This window comes from Rhea americana, unplaced genomic scaffold (genome assembly GCF_003343005.1).
Source record: "Rhea americana isolate MKP2758 unplaced genomic scaffold, rheAme1 scaffold_68, whole genome shotgun sequence".
NCBI lineage: Eukaryota > Metazoa > Chordata > Aves > Rheiformes > Rheidae > Rhea > Rhea americana.
In genome coordinates this window covers 1,242,816-1,263,928 of record NW_028186845.1, presented here as the reverse complement: position 1 = coordinate 1,263,928, position 21,113 = coordinate 1,242,816, and the positions used below count along the sequence as shown (strand labels likewise).

General features: G+C 37.3%; 1 protein-coding gene across 2 annotated transcripts in view; it reads left to right on the top strand.

Annotated features, from left to right (window-relative positions):
- ADGRD1 (adhesion G protein-coupled receptor D1) overlaps nucleotides 1–21,113 on the top strand; it is a 162,062-nt gene that overhangs the window by 33,094 nt on the left and 107,855 nt on the right. The window lies entirely within an intron of this gene.

The window sequence follows — 21,113 nt, the reverse complement described above, 5'->3', positions numbered from 1 at the left end:
GGCCATATAAAAGCATCAACAAAACTATTTGGCAAGTACAGTAACAGAATATTTATTGCTACATGTTTAGCATTGCTCCATGCATATCTTAGGGCTGAAAGGGATGACTTAATCCACACCATTTTTTGTTCTCTTGCAGCAAATAAGCAGATTTACCCCACTGTATAAACAGCATTTATAAAGTAGCTCCGTGACAGCCACCTTGGGATRGAAGTGGTTCTTGCTGTAATAAGACCTGGATGGAGGGCTTATGATACAAGGATGAAAACAAAAAATGGAGAAGTTGTGTGTAGAAGTCTGAAATCCAGAAGACAGCTAGATTAATAATAGATAGCTAGATTAGGAGTGAGACAAGGATGAAACTTTGATGTGTTTGCCTTAATCTCATTTCCAGATATCTCAGCACAGTGTATCTTTCTGTCCTTGCTGTAATGCTTTTGCCTTATTCCGTCTAAGTTCTTCATAGCATWTTAAATCTTTTTACTACCAGTTTTAAACCTATCTATTCCTTTGCTTATCAAAAAAGGCGGTAGGGGAAAGCAGCCCAATTGCCTCTATAGATTTTTACCTTGGACTCCAAAGATAATCCGTTGTTATAGGATGAGAGCAAGCTGGACTGGAAAGCACACGATCATTTAGATTGAGGGGGGAGTTCAGTTTTGAGTAAACTTAAGTATGGCTGAAACTTGGAGGGGTGAGAGAGTGGGTGGGGGAGCAAGAACTGTGTGTCGTAGCTCCTTTCTTCAGCATCATGCCTGATGCTTTGTGCTCCAAAACTCTGCAGAATAACAAGAACAGATTAAAATCCTTGGTTCTGAGTGGACCTTTTGCTACCTATTCTACAGAATAGGTTGCTGTGGCTGGAATTGTTCTTATGCCTTTTTTTAATAATCATATTGAATTCAACTTATTTAGATGATAAAAGTTTATATTTATTGTAACATTGTGTTATTTATTGTTTACAATATATATTTAGTCAAAATTATTTTCAGGACTAAACATTAGATTGTTTTGAACACTTTTGTATTTTACAAATGCTCTTGACTTGAAGTTTTTATTCCAGTTTGGCACTCCGGGATTTTTCCAGGCTGAGAATAGACAGTTTTCTAATCCTCTACTCAGCAGTAAAATCAATCTAAGCACTGTTATTTCTTCAGGGAAATTCTTAGCTGCTCTGAATTGTTGTCAGAGATGTCTGAAATCTGTCTGTGAATACATGTCAATACACTTGTATTTGAAATTTTGAGAATTTTAATTAGAAGTGCAGAAGCATTTTGACTTTCTAGTTGTATAGTGAGCATAATTTTTATGTTCAGCACGGTTCAGACTGTACTGGGATGATTACTGTGGTAGATATWACTGTTAGGCATACAATCATGAGAAGAGAAAGCGTAGAAGGTGCACCACTCTGAAAGACAGAGAGCTTTCCACCTCCTTGCTTTTTGTTCCCTTCAGTRATCTGCTGCTGGCATTTACCTCTAATGAACCAGTCGCATCCTGTTAATTTGAGGAGTTTGAGATGCAGTGAAGTTTTGCTCCACAAGTACAGCTAGCAATTGCATAATCACRTTGGGTTTTTCCCCTGAACCATTTGTGGGTATAACACCTGAGTTGAAATCTGCCTCTATGGAGGGCTAAATATAATTTTCTAGTGGTTCTCAAGTCAAAATTAAATGTTACCTGGTGAGATCTTTTCTATGTTCATTCCAGCATCTAACTTCAGTGTTATGTGATGGGAAGGCATTTTGTGCATCTTCTAACTAGATTTTTAGAATTCCAAATCAAAGGTAAAAAAATCCAAATGTTACATGAAATTGTCAGATATGTCCACACAGAAATCACAGAATGGGTAAGGTTGGAAGGGACCTCTGGAGATCATCTAGTCCAAGCCCCCTGCTCAAGCAGGGTCACCTACAGCATGTTAGACAGGGTTGCGTCCCGGTAGGTTTTGAGCATCTCCAGAGAAGGAGACTCCACAACCTCTCTGGGTAACCTGCTCCAGTGCAGAAAATCTTTTGCCATCATGGACTGATTTAAAATGAAATATTTTGCTGTATTTCATTTATATCTTTTCTCAGTGGAAGAGTGCAATCTAGAGTCAGAATGTGCGCATAAAAGCAGGACTAGATGTAAAAGTTTGTAAATAGAATTAATAAAGGTATAGTCCAGAATCTAGGCAACGAGAATATATCTAGTTACCTGCTCTGCCTTTTTTGCTGGGGTTGTATCTTTCAGCTGTTAGTGTGAATTTGCCAAAAAAGCTACTAATCAGTGAGTATCAGAACCAAMCCAAATACCTCTGGATATCATCTTATATAGAGAATCCAAATCCTGCGAGTAATCTTTGGAAACAAAGAAATAGGGCACATAGAATTACACTCACTATCTGTCTGTGGGATAGATGCATGGTAAGATGTTGCGAATAAAATATGTGAGCAGAACTGATATATATGTTTGACTTGACAGGAAGCCTGCTTGCTCGTGACACCTGTTGCTTTGGGAATATAATTCCTCTTCTGGCTTTTAATTAGTATATATCTCATACTAAGGAATGGATGACTGTACCCTCTCCAGTTATGCCTAAGTAAGGAGACAGTGGGCCAAATCTGTTCTTTTACACTCCTGTAGACTTTAAATTACTCCATGAACCTCAGTGCAGCTATTATAAACAATTAAAATTTGCACAATTTACTTTTGCACTTAAGTGTAATATAAATCAGGAAATGACTGCATCTCTCTGAAACCGTTGATATGATAGTAGCATCAAGCCCTTTTCATCATGCTACATAGTATTCCATTCTGTTAAGTGGTCTCATTTTGTTCAGTATGATTGCTCATGAAATAAAGGTAGAATTTAAAATATACAAGAAATTCTGGCTGCAAGATCACTGTGTCAACTACGTACTTTGTTTTACAGGCAAACAGTGAAGCTATTTACATAACTTTATGATTGAATATAATGGTTAAAGCAAGAGTATAAAATCTGTCTTAGAAAAATGTTTCGTCCATTACAATACAATTTTCATGTAATAATGAGAGGAACATTTGAAGTGGATACCAATGATGTTCTTACAGCTGCCTGTTTTGTTCCACATAATGTTCTCAGTTTAACAGAGAAAAGGTAAATAACAAATGTTCAAAGGGAATAAATAGCAAGTCCAAAAAATACCTTTTCCCTGAGAAAAATACAAGGATATTAGTATATGGTTACAAAGAAAAAGTCCCTGAACTAAATACTACATTTTGAATCAAGTCTAAGGAAACATTTATCATTCCACAGTATAAATGATTTAGTTAAATCTTCTCTCAGGCAAGGATTCTCCAGGTTTCTCTGCAATTGTGTCTGCATTTCTTTTGGAAGCTGGTGACTTACTCTTCTGAGATGATTAAATCTCTTCCGTTTGAAACCAAGTATTTTCACGCGAGACAATATACACTGATACTAACCTACTGCGTTGATAAACTAGGTAAGAACGTAGGGAGCACTTAACTGTTCGTTCCTCCTTCGGTAGGCAGCTTGTGGGACAACGGGCGCTGAGCTCGCAGACTGATGTCTGTCCCGGGGGACAGACTGGACGCCTGATGCTAGCGCAGAGCCCGGGGGCTGAGAAGTCACCTCGTTGTCAATACAGGTGCTGCTAATGACGGGTGTACAAGGCCTAGAGTGACTAGACTACAGACTGTGCGTCCTTCGGGGAGGACAGAGCGAGAGGATGTCAGTAGTTACAGTTGCTCCTTTCCGTGCTCCAAGCTGCGCTCTCCTGTGCTGCTCTTACGGGCCGCAGCAGCTTGGGGAGCACCGTCTCCTTTTCGCCTGCAGCACAGCTGTGGAAGCAAGAGGCAGAGGATGTCCCAGTGTTTTGGATGTGCATCCTGGAAAATGCACTGATAGCCTGGGCACATAAAAAACGGAGCTACCCTAGACGCAGGTGCTAGCATTTATGTCTGCAGTGAGACACATTGCAGATATTACTTGTTCCATATAGGCTCTGAACTGAAGCTGGGCAGGTTATCTTTGCCTTGCGTGATGTTCAGACTCACAGCTGGATTCTCATAGGACCAATATTGCTGGAAGATGGCCAGTAGAGCTGGTAGAAAATTTTCTCTTCAAGTTTTTCTTGATGGAAAAATGTTTTCTGACATAAAATACTTCAATTAAAACTGCTCACACAGGTATTTCGTGGGACAGAAATATTACTTGCCAGTTCTTATAAACTAAAGATTCCCTATGGATAGGATAAACTTCTATTTTGTATTTATGATACTATCCATGTTTTAGCTAAGTCTCTATTCCAATAAGTTTCTTTTCTGTTGCACAATTCTTGAAGCCATTGTTCTTTTGTTACTTTTTTCTTTCTCCTTATGAAAATACTATTAACAGCTTTGGGAAAATTGTTTTGCAAAAAGACTTCAAGGATCTAAAATGAACTTCTTTGAATAAGAATGTGAGGTAGTTGTGTGCCTTATAGAAGCAGACATTGTGAATAGAAAAAGTGAATGAGGCACACAACATATAAACATATAGGAGTGAAAAGCAGGTCTCATTTTTCCTCTCTAGATAGACAGGGTCTGCTGTGAGATTTGGGGATCATTATGAGGGCCTTTTTGCTTGGGGCTTCATATATATTTAGAGCACTACATTTAAGAGTCTTTTTAATAGTAGTTCCTTTCTTACTGCTACTTAGGGTATAATATGGAGATAAGAGAGAACCATTCACGTCTGGTGATACTGCAGGCTTGTATCAGCTCTATTCCTGTCATTCTATTGAGCTGTTTTACTGGATTTTTAAATCTCCTTAAGTATTTCATATGATCTTGCTAGTCAACATACACCTAAACAAGAAGAGCTTACCATACACATATATATAGTTTTCTTTCTACAGAACATCTCAAAACTATTGGACAGAGGCTTTCATGCCAGAAAATGGTGTTCATTGAGGGCATCAGCTCTGACAGCTAGTATTACCTGTAACTGAAGCATGTTCAGTGTGAACTCAGATTTCTCCTCTAAACTTACCAGCACCCTTGACATACCTGCTGATTTGGCTAGTTTGTAGTATGTTGTGGTGTATGTGGCTCTTTCAGAGGTGCAAAAATTTCTGCCCTATCAGGGCTAACAGAAATGAAAGGAAATGGTAACAGCATCAACAGCTAAAACCACTACTCATTTCTAGTCAAAGTAGGTTATCACCTGAAAAGGTTACTGCGTGGTAAAATCTTATGGCAGCTCTTTATGAACTTGAGTTGAAAGAACCAACTTAAGTTCCTACTGGATTGCTGCTCGCATCAAACTCTCTATTACTGCTTTGCATGAGCACAGGTAATTTTATTAGCAAGTCCAAAGACCAAAACAATAAAGATGTAGTTATGTTAGATTCATGCTCCTTAATGGAGCTATCTTGAGGTATACCATTTTGGTTTTGGCATGGAATGGACGTAAAGAATGTGAATATGGGCATGTGTTAATATATTARACTGTGAAGCTGCTAGAATTTACTTGGAGAAACTTCAGATTGTCAGCATCTTGGTCAAAGATGAACTTTAGATGTTGTACAAACAAAGTCTTCAGACATTGTTCTTTATAACGCCAAAGATGTCAAGCTATTTTAGTGTATTATAGAGGTATTCTTTCAAACTATTTCTTTACAGTAGGTTGCAGTGTTTATTCTAACATAAACATTTCCATATCAATAAAATTGTCTCTAAACTGTGCCTTTTAAAATAAAAATATGATTATACACTGTAATACCTTACCACTGGTATAATGTGATTTTTAAAGTAATGCTGCTCTGCTTATCAGGAAATTGGATGAATGACTATTTCTGGCAAAAATAGATAAAATAAATCAGCCAACACCACCAGTGTATGTGTGATCCCGTGAAGGCTGGTGCTAGTTTGCCTTTGACGAAAGTTTAATTTTGGCCTGTCCAGATTTCTTGTTAGGAAGCAACAACACATTTTGTAAAATGATTATCCTCAAAAAAAATTCCTCTTTCTGGCAAGAAGCTCTTCACAGCATGAGTAACTGGAGAAAAAGTAACATTTCACTTGTATGATCCAAGAAATTACAGCACATGGTAGAAATTTGTAACAGATGAATATCAAGACTGCAATACATACATACAGCTTCAGTTTGAGAAGTGTAAACTCTTGACTGCTACACCCTGGGTGAGAGGGGCTCGGATGATTAGATGCAAATAGAATTCTYGGTATAGCTCTTCATTTCCCCAAAGGTGTCTAATGCAAATGCTATTTTAAAGATTTGTTTGATTCTGAAAAAATGTGCTTGACTAAGATAATACCTAGTTAGGACTAATGTAGCTTTGTTTGTTCTTGTTCCTTTGCTCCATGTGGTTCATTTTAACAAATGTACTGCTTGGAGTAGTCTGCCTTGCCATGAAGTGTTAATCTTTCCTACCATTTTATTGCACTGAATCATTCAAACAGATGCTTCTCTCCTCATGTTTGATGAAATCCTCTCTCAATAGCTTTCTGCTTCTCCTTTTTTGCCTTAAAGAAGGAACGGCTATTCTTTCCATCAGAACTCTACAGCAGCCTGCTTCCTCTAGTCTCCTCGCTAGAGTAGCTTCATCAGAGAAGCCCGATCAGCTTTTCCTATTAATCCTGTCTCATTCTATTAAGCGATTCTTCTTCAGTTTCCAAAACTAGTAGTCGTATGAGAATGTGAGTGTTCRTTATTGTAAGTGCAGTCTAAGTGTCTGGGAGATGCTCTCCAGGGGAACTCCTCTGGAGACGGTGGAATGCAGGGAGATGCAAACATCTCTCTCTCCTGGAAATCCCCTGCAGTTCAGGCAGCCAGGGATAAGATCAAAGGACGTTTCACTGAGCTTTTAATGAGGCAATGTAACGGASTTGCATCTGGAAGGTACCTGAATATGATCCTCTGTCTCTTGCGTGGTTAAGGGTGCAGTGTTGAGTGTTGCTTAACCTTACTGATGGGGAAAATAAAACGACAGAAGAACCTATTCCAGTTTGCACACAAATGTGTGCCACCGYGAAAGAGAAAGCAGTGTGGAGCCAATTTTTATTTTTACAGCAAGTTGTGTTGCCTGGCTTATGTATAGATTGAAAAAACCAGAGACTTTTGTCTGCATCTGCAGAACTAATATGTAATTCTTCACTGCATGGACTTTGCCAGAAAAACTTGAATAAAATATAATTAAAACAGTTACCACTATGTATGATCCACAATTAAGGGGGGGGTGGAGAAGCTTGTAATTTAAGAATGAATTGAAAGTTCAGCATTCTGTTACAGAAGTTAAATCTTTACCATAAAGAATACAGAAAATCCATYGAGTTTACATGAGCAATGAACATATTTACTTGCTAATTTTCYTGCTTCTGGACAACCTTAAAATACCAACAGTCATTATGACAATATACAGCTTCTTTTAACAATACAGCAATAGTTTTGTATTGTTGATGTTACTAACCAAAACATCCTAGGCTTATTTTCTCATAGGGATCCATTCTAAAAGCCTAGAAGGGTGCGCTAACAAAAAATATAGATTTTCATTAAGTACACTGAGGATTGCTTGTTGTAAGAATGAGGATTGCATTGTAATAAGTTCTAATTCATGGAAGATTTCATTTCCATGTTAAGAGACACTTAAGAAGCCYTTAGGGGCATGGCATTTTTCAGATCTTATCACTCATTTTTCATGAAAGGCTTCCTCAATATTTCTTTGTAAATGAGTCCTTTTTGAGGTGGTTATTGTGACAGGAATGAGTAAGGACACCATGAAATGGTTGGGTTTTTTTTCAATTTTTTTTTTTTTTTTTTTTTTTTGTAGAAGTAAAGTTTTGCTCTTTCAATTTTAAGTTTAGTGATTGACTTATTCTTTGGGTATGTGGATAATTCTATATACCATCTTTTACTTAGAATTAGTATCAATAAGATTACTTCTTATCTAAAGAAAAAAAGAATAGAGCCTGGAACCAAGGGTTACCAAGCCAAAGCAAAAAGCATCTGCTCCTCCTCTTTCTGGTTCCTGCTTGCCAAATGACAGTGCATCATCACTCACAAGTTAATCGATACCAAGCAAGGAACTCTAGAAAAATCTTGCTGATTTATAAACCCACACCTGAGTTCCGCAGTTATCCCCTTTTTACAGAGCTGTGGCATATTCTGCTACTTTGCACTCTGCCTTTGATTGAACATTTGTCACAGGAGAAGGGAAAATTACAGGGTTGATATTTGACAAGACCAAATCTGGCCCAGTGATGCAGAGTTCTATCCCAGCCCCTCTCTCAATTTTCAAATTCAATTCAGCTGCCCTTGTTTAAGTTCCTCATCAGTGACTACGTTCTCAGAGCTGTCTTGCGCATGGTGATGGCTTATTGCAGGAGTGCTAGCTGGGTTTAATGATCTGTCAGGGTTTCTGCTATGAAACGCTGTATTTCTCTGCACAATGTTAGCACAGATATATACATATTTAGAATGTCATGAAAAGAAGTTACTGCAGAGATGGAATAGCCAACTTTCAGATGTTAATAACTTTGACGTTTAAGAGTATAAACAATAAAGTAAGAATAACATACTAGCAGTCCCTAATCCCCAATATAAGCAAGCATCCTATGAAATATGTCCTGATGAGATCAAGCTGTTTTGTAATGGCAGAAGWGAACTGTAGCATTCAAAACCACTAATAGTTAGATTTCCATTCAAAATGCTCAAATTAAATTTTCTTTTAAAGAAGTCAAAAATGTTTGACTGATATTTTCAAACTTGCTGGAATCTGACGCTTTGAAAGTATACTTTCAAAACTACCTTGTCAAGATGCACATTTTATACACATATATATGTGTGTGTGTGTGTGTATATATATATATATATATATGTATGGCAAAGTTCTGTTTTAGTTACAGTTCATGGTCAACTGCCGTTGACTGCCGTGAGTCTGAGTTTTTACTCATTAGCCTAATGAATCTAATTAATCTCATGTTACTTTTAAACTGCTATAACTCCATCATTATTTATAACAGTATATAGAGAAAAAAGTCCCAAAACCAAAAGTGAAGATTTGCTTCAGATAATGTCTAGTTATTGTAGAAACTAATATTAATGCTTTGCCAGACCTGTAGTAATGACATTTTGAAATATCCAGATAGAAAGGAATATTTAATCTGAAACTTGCCTTATAATTGGATTTGAGTCTTAATTATAAGTAAGTACAAGAAAAAGGGAGGAAAAAATCCCAGTCTGAAACGATATAGCCAGAAACACTTGGTTATGCTGCCAATGCTCCATGCCACGCAGATGATGCCCTTTGTGTTTCTAGTGTTAATCTGCACTTTTTAAACACCGATGTTTCTAGGATACCTCTTTAAATAAAGTTTTTTCTGACTTTCTAAACATATATTGATGGCCTTGGAAGGTCCCCACTCAGCAAGCTGCAGTGGTTCATATCCAGAAAGTGAAGTCTGATACATCTTTTGATTCAAACCTATGATTAAAAATGTATATGGTGGAAGTCCTCTTAGTCAGGTTTTGGGGCTTTATTTCTGGTAGGTTTTTGTTATTTGATTTTGCTTTAATGTTGGATTACCATCACCCTGTGGCTGAAATGGTCTTGGAAACCTTAGAAGTCTTGACTTTTTAGTTTTATCTCACTCTTCCCTCTTCCCCGCATAGCTTTACTCTAAAGCTTTTCCCAATCCATTATTTCTTATGTCTGATCTAAGAAGAATATAATGGCATAGAGACCAAACGATACTCGTTTGTAAATTAGTAGACTACTTCAGGAAGATTGTTTTATATTAGAATACACTGCTACRTATTTAAAGATCACTCACAGAAGTCAAAATAGATTTTAGGGCCTGTAGGCTACCATATCCACTTGTTTGTTTTCACAATCCCTCATCACTCCCCAAAGACCTAGGACTGTGCACTTCATATTATACTAGTCCTRTGTAGATGCAAAGATGTTCTGCAATGAGGAGAGATTGTATGGTTTAAGTATCATCCTGGGACTTTGCAAATCCTCTGTGGCTATTGGCTTAACTCTAGGCAGGTCTGGCTCAGTCCATCTTCCAAGACAGTGTGATCAAGTTCCAGATAAGTTATTGTGGCAGGCCTTTTGGAAGGAAGTTTAAGAACGAGAATCTTGTCCGTTTTCCTTGGATTGTTAGTTTGATCTTTCATGCTTCAGCAATATCATGTTGTATATTGTCTAAATTCATACTGGAAGTGTTATATGTACTGACAAGCTTGTAAGAACCAGATTTTTTGTAAGAAACCACTTGCTATTTTCTTATTTCCTACTGTTTTCTTATATAGGGCAAGAGTTAAATCACGGGGTAGATCAAGTACCTAAYTGCGGAGAGTTGCTCCTAAGCCAGTTCTGTCTCTGATATCTTATCCCTTACATAGACCTGCGAGAGGCAGAATAGCTGTGCAACCACTTTGGGTCTATATTTGGGAGGAATACATGAAAGACTCTGTACAAGTAACTTCTGAACTTGCAAAGCTCTATCAGCATGTAAGCGAAATGACAAGCAGGATTTTTACGGTGAGAACAGTCTCGCTGGAAAACAACCAGAAGTCCCTGTACAGACTTAGCCTCTGCTTTCATTTCCCTGGGAGGAGGCTGAGAGGGAACGGTGTAGTTAAGGGGAAGAGAAAGGTAACAAATTCTCTGATACATACTGTTCATAGACAAATGTTATTTGAACCTTTATGATTTTATCCATCATTTGTATGAGAAAGAGTTTTGCCCAGCCCCCATTTCCTTACTTTGTAGTGTGTCCTCTTAATTACGCTGCATATGCCAACTGTCATACATTTTGTTAACAGCACAGGGATAATTGGCTGAGAAAAGTGATATTATGGTATTTTTCATAGTATTTTTTATCTTTCTACCTCTAATTTCATGTCCTTTCTATTTTTACTACTGCAAAACTACAACAAATCACAGAACACATAGGAAGATCGTTGCTGCCTAACACGCAGTATTTTAGGACAGGCTGTTCTGATAGTTCCTTTCTTAATATCGGCTGGAGTTACTGAAATAACTGATATATCTTTTATCATTAGACAGGCAGGTAGAATTTCAAAATTCTTCACATAGGTTATTGCTATGCCATCAGTGGCATCAATAACTATTTCCAGCTGACTTTTTGGCGTAATGGAGTGGATTAGACACTGATTTCAATCCTGACTATTTTTTTTTTACTGGATTTTAATATTTAAAAAGTAGAATGATTTATTAATTTCAGTCCAGACAGGAAGAGGACTGGTGGGGAAATGACCTGTGTGTGTGGCCGTATTGCTCTGCCACATCATATGATTTAGACCATGAATATGAATTGTTGGTACTAATGGAGAGACTGTAAGTTGTTTGGATTATTAGTTAAACGATCTGACCACAGTTATGCTAATATTAATTCATATTACCTAGTTACTATAGATTTACTCTAATACAGCTAGATTTAGGCTCAGATCTTTTCTGCCTTAGGATCCTTTTCACTATAAAATTTCTCATGAGTTATTTCAGCTGAAGTGCTATCTGCAACTCTGTATGTATGTTTAATATATTTTTATATTGCTTTTAATACTATGGGATCTGAGTTTCGTACATTCTCCTTGACATACTTTGCTTTAGCAGTTGCTGGTTTCTCTACAACAGCGGTGTCTTCAAAGCCTTAGCACAAAGCATTGAGGGAGCTAGGTTATTAATTATGTATAGAACGAACTCTTTGCTTGTGCTCTTTTCCCTCTTGGATTATGGTTTTACATTTTTCTGCTGATCCAAAACTGTATCATAATTTGTGTGCAAGTTCCTGCTCTTCTGGCATGTCTGCCCATGTGCCTATGAAAACTCCTAAGCTTGTAGAAATGATTTATACGGCATGAATGACCCATACTTAACTGAGCATAAACAAATGATGTTGCACTCAGAAAACAGTAAATATACTAAAGCTATTCTTGTCTTCCTGTTTTATATTCTGCTGCCTTGGAAATGTATGTAAAAATGTCCTGAACATGATGAGGTAACAAACAGCTAAACTGAAAGATTAAAAGCATTAATTCATTTTAAAGGAGGGAAAAAAGTCTTGTATGCCTAAACTGGTGTTAGAACACAGTTACGGAAAAGCCGTAAGTTTTTTAAGAATCACTTCATGCGTTTCCAAAAAGGCACAGGATGTACACAGATATGCACAGTAACAGGAAACTTATTCAGTTGGATACTTTTAATCATGGAGTATTCAAAATTTTTTTTTGAAATAGATGAAATAACTTGCATTAGCTTCTAATGAAAATTGTGACACAATTAAAAAAATCCATGGTAATTTTTAAGTATCTTACTCCTTAAAATAATTTCCTAGCTATTTTTCTAATGTTATTCAGGTGAATTAATTCTTACAGGATCAGACTATGACAGGTGCTAATGTCCTATGTGAAAGTAGCACGTTGGCCTGTGTTACCCACCTTGGGCTTTACACAGATGAAGACAAAGGAATATAGTCTGGTCTTGCAGAACTAAAAATGCCCAATGATAATAAGGGCTGAAAAGTTGTTTTCAAGCTTCCTGTGCTGACAGTAAAGGAGTAGTAGGCAGTTTCCAAATGGAATGAATTCCTAAATAGCAAAAAAGACACTGATAGGAGAATTTGAAAACTCTGCAGGTCCAGTTTATGCAAATTGATTTTTCTGTTCAATATTCATAATCTCTGCAGGAAAATACTGTGTATATTACCTTGGACAGCTGAATGGGAAAACTAGAATGTGGTCCAGGTTCAGAGTGGAGTGCTCACGGCAGTAATGAAACGGGGAAGGTTGATGGGCATGTGACTAACAGCTATGCAGTCTGGCGGAGACCAAGACGATCGCTCTGCTGCTGAAGCTTAGTGCAATTAGCAGGGAAATAACTGCACAGATTTTGGTGCGAGTTCTGCAGCCGCTGTTACTCTCCTGAGCTGTCGTGTTCCTCCAGCGACGGACAAAGAACACGCCTGCTTAGCCGCTTTCGCCGGCGGCAGTCCTTGCGAGCCGCGTCCTGCACGCGGTGCTACGGCTGCACTTATTGCAAGGCAGCATGGCTAAGGATGGGTTCTGTTACAGCGGCTTCGCCGATCTAAAATCATGTTTCTATTTAGTTCACACAGTATGTGAAAAGAGTTTGGCTTAGAAAATAGGATTAATTTTAGCTCAGAAATGGCAGAGGACTTCTACTAGATAGAAGTTTGTAGATGGTAAATCTGTTTTTTTTTTTGATTGCTTTTTTTTTGTTTGCCTGCTACAGCTTGCTATTTTAGAAATTTTAACTCAACTCCCTTTGCTTAGCAACAGAGCTGGTAGATAATGGTATTAACAGCTAGTAACAGGAACTTGGAGTTGTTTTTCTGCTAGGAAATGTGCAACTACTGAAGAGGGATTTTCCCCTTAAAAAAAAAAAAATTAATTAATTGATGTGAAGCTCTTCCCAATTTAAGAGCCTAACGCAAGCTGGGTCAGCAACAAAATTCCAGTCGGGCCACGGCCAGCCAAGGGGAACTGCGTTTCAGTGACTCACTCTGAAACTAGCTCTGCATACCTTCCTCCTCTGCAGCGATTCACAATAAATTTCAGTAATCTTGATCTGCTYGAGCTATCGTTTAATGACTAACATATGCTTCTAAGGGGAACGTGCACGCTAGACCARTGCAGGACTTATACGATACGATACAGTATGTCAACCAGAGCATCACAGCTTAGGAGAGACGGCAAAAAATTTAACAACATGTTTTATAAGGATTACTCAAGTGATTTGAATCAAGCGCATCACTAAGTACTTTGCTGAAGTTGGTTTTAGGCAGCGCTAAGCATGAAGAGATAGAAGAGAAAATAATATATTGACAAATCTCATGAGAAAAAAATGAAATAGCTACATAGAAATTTAATGACTCTGCAGTAAATGAAGCTTGGATAAGCTTAAAGTTCTGATTCAGGATATTAACTTTTTTCTTTTTTTAAACTTTTCCTTCATTGCATTATTACATTCTCCTTTCTTCGTTCTTCATTTTTCCCAGGTTTTTCATTTTTCTCAGGACTTTTGTGTTTGAGAATTACTTTCCTCAGACTATTGGATTTTAGTGTTTGGCTGTTATTTGTTCTTCTAGGGTTGCATGCAACTAATGCAGGGAGGCTATGGGACATACTTTATCTAAAGGTTAGTTCAGAAATGCTTATGAATATGGGCATAGAAGGTAATATTTCTGGGGTGAAGAGGAAGTGGAAGGAGACTTCAGGGAGATATAAATGGGCTGAAATGAAAGGTAATYGAATCTGATTCCTGTCAAGGAAGTTAAGGCAGTTCAAGAGAAGTGAAGAAGTTAAAAGTAGATGGCTTGAACGTTTTCAGAGATGCATATATCCAAATAAAAGAAAGACTTAAAAAGAAATCACAGAACTAATTGTGCAACTTCTTGCAGGTGGAATGGGAATAATTGATGCTGTAATTAAGAGCTATGCTTTCTACACACACACACACACACACACACACACAGATTTTTTACAGTATGAAAGGTACTGCATGATCTATTATGCAACCATAGGAATTTTTAGTAAAGATGCAGTGATATTTCACAGTCTCTGCCAAGAGATTAGAGTGAAAAGTTGCTCAATTTTAAATAAATTTTGCCATACAACAACTATCAAAATGATTTTGTTTTAGAACAGTGACATCTGGCACGTAAGCCAGTGCATGCATTCACATTCACCTACAGAAAGAAAATACAGATTTTTTTTGTAAAGCTATTGGTTGACTTCCAAGAAAGAAATAGTTAAATGTTTCCAGAATACTGGTTAGAATGAATTCTCAGGTTTAGTTAGAGTAAGTTTAAGCTTGTAGCAGTCAGCTAGTGAGATATGTGTTTTGTCTCTTAGCCTGCYATATGTATGTATCCTAATTTAGTCATCTTTACAGCATAGCATTTACATATTTATATGTATGGTTAATGTTAGTATTAAACTCTATACTGCTGAAAAATAGGCAAGAGCTGGAGTGCTGTGCCAGATAAAGTTGGATTTAAACCATGCTTCAGTTCTTTTGATAGAAAGAAGACACAATGCTGCTGCCCTAAAATTAAACTACTCCTTATTTGTAGTATATGGTGTGCCATAGGAAGAACTTACTGGCTTGGGCTGATGAAATGCATCTCAGCAGATCATGTAAAGATTTAGGGTGGAATTAATCACTAGAGGGCACAGAAAAAATACTTAGTCGCTGGCTTTTAGACCAATGTAAATCACTAACTCCATTATTTTGTACTCATGCTAATTGAAGACTGTGGAATTTCACCCTGTAGAATGTGAGTAAATCTGGTTGTTCAGTATAGTGATGAAATAACTGGTGCTCATACTCAAATTTTGGAGATACTGCTGTGAGTTAGCTCAGAACTATTCTTCTGTACAAATAGGAAAAAGGGGAGAGATGGTATAAAACATCCTAGTGCCCTTTCTCTTTGAACTGGAGAGATTACTGTGCAACACTTGCTGCAGGTTGATATCACAAACCTCGATAAGATCTAGTATTTTTGCAAAGCACCCAAACACTGCGAACACTATGTTTTGATAGATTTATCTATGACTAAAAAGTAGTGAATGTTTGCGAACTGAACGATGAAGGAGATTTCTAAGTGAAAAAATATCCTAAGGCACATAAATGGACTGGTCCATGTCAGTTAGAGTGTGAGTGATGATCATCTTTGGCAACAATTTTTACAATAGKTTTTTTTTTTTTWTWKATTAGTCTAAYGTTGTTTTAAATATCAGTAGTGATAACTTCAGGAGTACTGCTGTCTCTATTTTTCATTTCTTGTTTCTGTCCACTGTGATAATTGATATTAAATAGTTACTGTTTGAATAGCCTGCGAAAGAATAAGCTTACAGAAATCACCAGACACCCCAGGGAATTTGGTTTTCTTGAGCAATGTTTGTAATTATTCAGCTGCACTGGTGAAATCTTGCTTACTGGTTCCCACTTGTAAGGACAGAAATGCTGTCACCTGTAATAACAAGTTATGGAGCTTCAGATTTGGAAGGAATGTGTCTGTCTTTTCCCCTAATCCTGAAAATAACTTTGCTTGATTGTTCCATAGGGCAGGTGAATTATATTACTGCTTTTTGGAGTATTATGTAAAGCCTCTCTGAACTTGACTGATATTTCTTTGACAAGAAAATAACCCTTGCAACCTAAACGTCACTAAGTACACACTCTAACTAATTAAAAAGCCAAAAATAAACCTAATTATTGTAAGAAACATGACCTCAGACTTGCTCTAATTTCTTAAACTCACTTTATATGTAATGATYGTCTTAATATAAAACTTTGCTCATGAATTTATGTCAATGCTAATATAATGCAATCAACAGAATCGGAGTGTGAAATTAGTGTTGTGACAATGTGATAACTTATTTTTCTAGTCCGATCTTGTGTTTTCTTGATCAAATTGTGGAAAAATATGGTTACCAAAATTAGCTAAATGTTTAGTGGAACCAGATTCCCATACAAAGTCAATCAGCAGGAGTTGACAGAAGTTAATATAATTATTTCAGTTTATACTAACTGAGAGAATCTCCTCAAAGAAAGACGTTCTCAGGCATGGCCACAGTGGAGAACTATTGTACAACTATCCCACTTCTAATAATCACTGATGTATGAAAATGCGACTACAATGAAGCTGTTGAACACAACTGTAAATGTTTGCCTGGGATCATTATTTCAGAGTGACATCAAAGCTTTGAAAATTGATACTCAGTCTTAAACTGAAGCTGTTTGCTGATTGATAGACCACACTTTAGAGGAGGTCAAAATGTTCCTTTTCTTGGTSCTGCAGAGGCAATGTTCAGAGTCCTTAATTGTCACCAAGGAATTGTGACTGTTTTACACATTTCTTCCATGCAAAGCAGTATTTTGGACTTTTTGTAAAACCATTCAAGGACCAGAAGTATTTATAYTGAAAATGAGCCAAGACTTAGACAAAGTGTTAGTGGTGGTAAAAGATGTGGGGGAAGGAAGAAAATCACCTAGGGAATAATTTAATATAGCAAAAGAAAATATAGCACAAGCACCATTTCTATTTCAGAGATGGATTACTCCACGCCTGGTAAAAGTTGCCAGTGTGCTACAMACAGGCATGAATCCAGCATCCTCTAAGGGACCGAGTTCTCTYGTGAACAGACCGATTGCTGTCAGCTCTTTCTCTCTTCAGAGCTCAGCATCTGACAGGTTAATTTTTAATTCTTCGGGTCAGAGTTAGCTTCTGAATTGTCCCTTCCAACCTTACCTATTCTGTGATCCAGTTACCCTCAGTTTGARTGGAGCTTCCTACCTGTTTAGCTTTGAAGAGCTGGGTTATGGTGTGCTTGAGTAGGATATTTAACATTTAACTTCTGCATTATATGAGTCTCCAGAAAGCTAGTGAAGAGGTAGAGATCCTAGATTATCCTTATTGTCACTGGAAAGAAGCTGGTTCTTCTAGAACATGATCCATGKCAGGCCAAAGGATTTGCTTAAAATCGGCTCAATTGCTTCAATTTCTTTCTGCTGGTGTGGAGAGRATCTGGAGTGACAGACATTTGCATTTGCTCAGTTAAAACCACTCTACATGTCTTATCTCATGGCAGAGTAATGGAGATCAGTGCTCATTGGGAAGGTTTTTTTCTTGTGATATGGTGATGGGAGCAATAGAGAGAGTTTAGGTAATTAAAAGTACCTCCTCTAAATGTGTGCTATTTATACTTGGGAGGATGTGCACAGAGTTTATGACTCTTCCTGTCTATAGATGAGATGTGGAGATTTGTRTTTTTAATGATTGCAATTTGGATTTCTTTCTGAGAAAAATGTACYACACTTTGCATGTTTAGTAGTGTGAAATATTTAAACTTAATAAATGCATTTGGAAAAATCAGAGCAAAATAAGAACAATTTTTTAAAAATGAAAAAGTAATAAGACTATGAAAGTCCTTTATTTTTCTCATATATTTTCTTGCATGACTGAACTAGATTTTATAAGTTTTTGATGACACCACAAATGTGAATTTTAAGCCCAGGGCTATAGAACCCTGAAAATAAAAATGTGTCTCAAAACTACTAATAGATCACTGAAAGGGCTACAGCTTCCAAACTAATGGAAAATGGTGATATCCCCTGCATATAGATTGTTTTGGTCAGAGCTACAATCTYTCTCATTTGTCTGAGAGTATTTTTTATATGCCATTGCCTCATAGCTAGATTTCTGAGCAGGAAATAAAGATGTATCGTCTTTACATCTTGTGCTAAGATAAAAATCACCAAATTTCTTCTCTTAGTTATAATTCTTGATGAATGGGTCKGGTGAAGTATGATGGACTTGGATCTTGTCCCTCCCTCGCCCCAAATGAAGGGCAAGGTGTGAACCAGACTGGGCCTCCGCTCTCGGTGGCTTCCCTGGGCTCTCGCGTGCAGCGGCAGCGCGACTTTCTGCCGAGGACATCGGCGTTAGCCTAGCTGTGCACCTTGTATCCCCGTCCCCACCTCCCAGCAGAAGGGGAAGGAACTGCCCAGTGCAAGGCATTTCTTGCACCCTGCTGTCTCTCCYACATACCAGCTTGCCTGGGACATCACTATCAAAGCGGGTTTGGGAGTACAAGGGACRTCATGGATACAAATACTTGGCATTTTTCTAAAAAAAACTTCAATGTTTGAAAGGATTTGTCCAGCTGAAACATAAGGCCTGCTGAGAATTGAAGTCTTTAAGAGCTAAGTAGACTTATAAGCATATTTTTTGTGCAACTTATTCCAGGCCTGAGAGTAATGCAAAACTATTACTACAGCTTTGGTATCTATTGATGTAAATTTTTGTTTTATTATTATTAATTTGCAGCATAACAAATTTGATCAAAACACATTGTCTGCTGTTGCAGTTTCACTGTGATCCACAAGACCTGCAAGAGCTTTTTGAATCTACAGCTCTTAAGGAGGAATACACCGGGTGATGCTGAGGATAAAGGCCAGGAAGGGAGGCAGTTGTCCATATGGCTCTTTCACAGCAGGGAGATGATTTTGGCTGCCATCCCAGCTGGCCTGTAGCTGACTGATCTGCAGATCAGTAATTTATACCACAGCGATAATATGTTGTCGTGCCAGTAACTTTTTATAACTCTCAATTTCTTATTCCTGCGGGGAAACATTCCTTCAGTGTGGGCAATAAAATGATCACTTTCAGATGTCAATGTGGACTTTTATATTAACATGTTCCAACTATATATTAAGGTGACCAGATTTCTAGGCAACAAATCAAGGAGATATAGTTAGAAATGGAAGGAGAAGGAATGGAGAACCCCACTTGGGATCTCATATAAACCTACAGGCAAGGGCAGGAGTCCCCTCCTCTTTCTCACCTCCACCACTTACTCATCTGTCACATCTTGAAAGTCAGATGGTAAATGACCGTATCAAATGGTCATCGCAACCTGCTATGTTATTCTATTTAAAGTCAGTTTGGTTTATAATTTAATCCTTGCCGCACATTCCTTCAGTATAATCTGTGGAAGTATTTTCCAGAGTTCATTCTGTCCCACTTGTGCCAGCTACAAAAACTCCAGACTTTAAGAAAACGTTAGCAATGTGAGGCAGCCCATTCCAACGTGGATCTGCCTGGTGGTGCCAGGCAAGGCTGGGGAAGGAATGTGCCTTGCTGGAGAGCACCAGGCAATGGGCTTGGTTTTTCTCCTGAAAATATTATCCCTGGAGATGTAGCTTGAATAAACTTAAACAACTCAAATATCAAATGCGCTTAACTGTTTCAATTCCATATGTATCAGCTAGTAATGACCACCTTCAGGAAAAGATACACATGCAGCTAACCCTTTAATATCCTAGATATTTTTTTCTGCCCTCTTCAAAAAGTTTTTTTTTTTAATTTCCTAATTTAACAGACTAAAACCTACTTTTGATCTGATTTCCTACATGGAATTTATAGAGGCATAGGAATCTCTGCCTAGTCTTAAGAATAAGACTCTCCGCAGGTAGTCCTTGCTTTGAAATTTGCTCTTATGTCCTCATTTTTTCTATATTTCTAAGATATTTCTAAGCTTTTTTTCCTAGCATTCTGCTCAGTGACTTTCTGTTTTCTCCATCTGAAAAATAAACACCAGAAACCTCATTACAATAACAAGTGAGCTTACWCCTGCAATTAAAAATTGAAACGTAAGGAATTTTAGATTGAAAGCCTACAACCACCTATGTTTAAATCTCTTATATAACCAGTATCTTGAAAGGTTATGACCTTGCCTTCAAGATTCAAGCAATAGCTTAATTCTTTCTGCTGGATTTGATCAAAGATGGTGGGTGGGTTCTGCCTGATTTAGGGGCTTTGTACACCTTAGTATTATGGATGGATGCACAACATTTTTTTTTTAAATCAGTTGAAGCTGGATCCATGAAAAAGAATTGCCTTCTGTGTATAAAATGCATTAAGGATTATGGGATTAAGAAAAGGCTTTTGCAATGTCATTTGAGCAGGCTAATACTGAAATAATGCTATTGGTATTTCTTTTACTATATGTATCAATTCTTCACAGTTAATATAATTACAAATTAGACATGAATCTCTGTTAATAATAGAATGGCTCATCYTTGTTTATGGCTTTTGAAACAGAGAAATGCCCTCATGAAAAATCTTGTAATATACTGTTTTCATTTTTATTAAATTTTAAGCAACATTTGTCTTGTAAAAGTCATGAATAAGAAAGATACATGAGTTTTAATTTGAAATAGAAATGACATCTTTTTGGTTTGTATCTGTTTAAAGGTTTACATGTGCATAACTCTTTGCAGGATCAAGATCTAAGTTGGTAGTTTGTTGGATTTTTAGTAGAGAAAATGCCTAAATCACAAAATTACTATGAAAMACCGGTTAACACAATTATTGAATTAGAGCTAAGGTCTGAAATAGATTGAGGTGTACAGCTATGAGGAGTGGCTTAGTTTTCATCCATAGAAGTAATAATACTCCTAGTAAATCATTATTGTGGAATATCTAAGAGATGGGGAAAAAATGCCGACTGCAAAGAAGAGTCTTCATATTCTAGTAGAGCCAGCATTTAATTTCTTTTAGGCAACAAAACC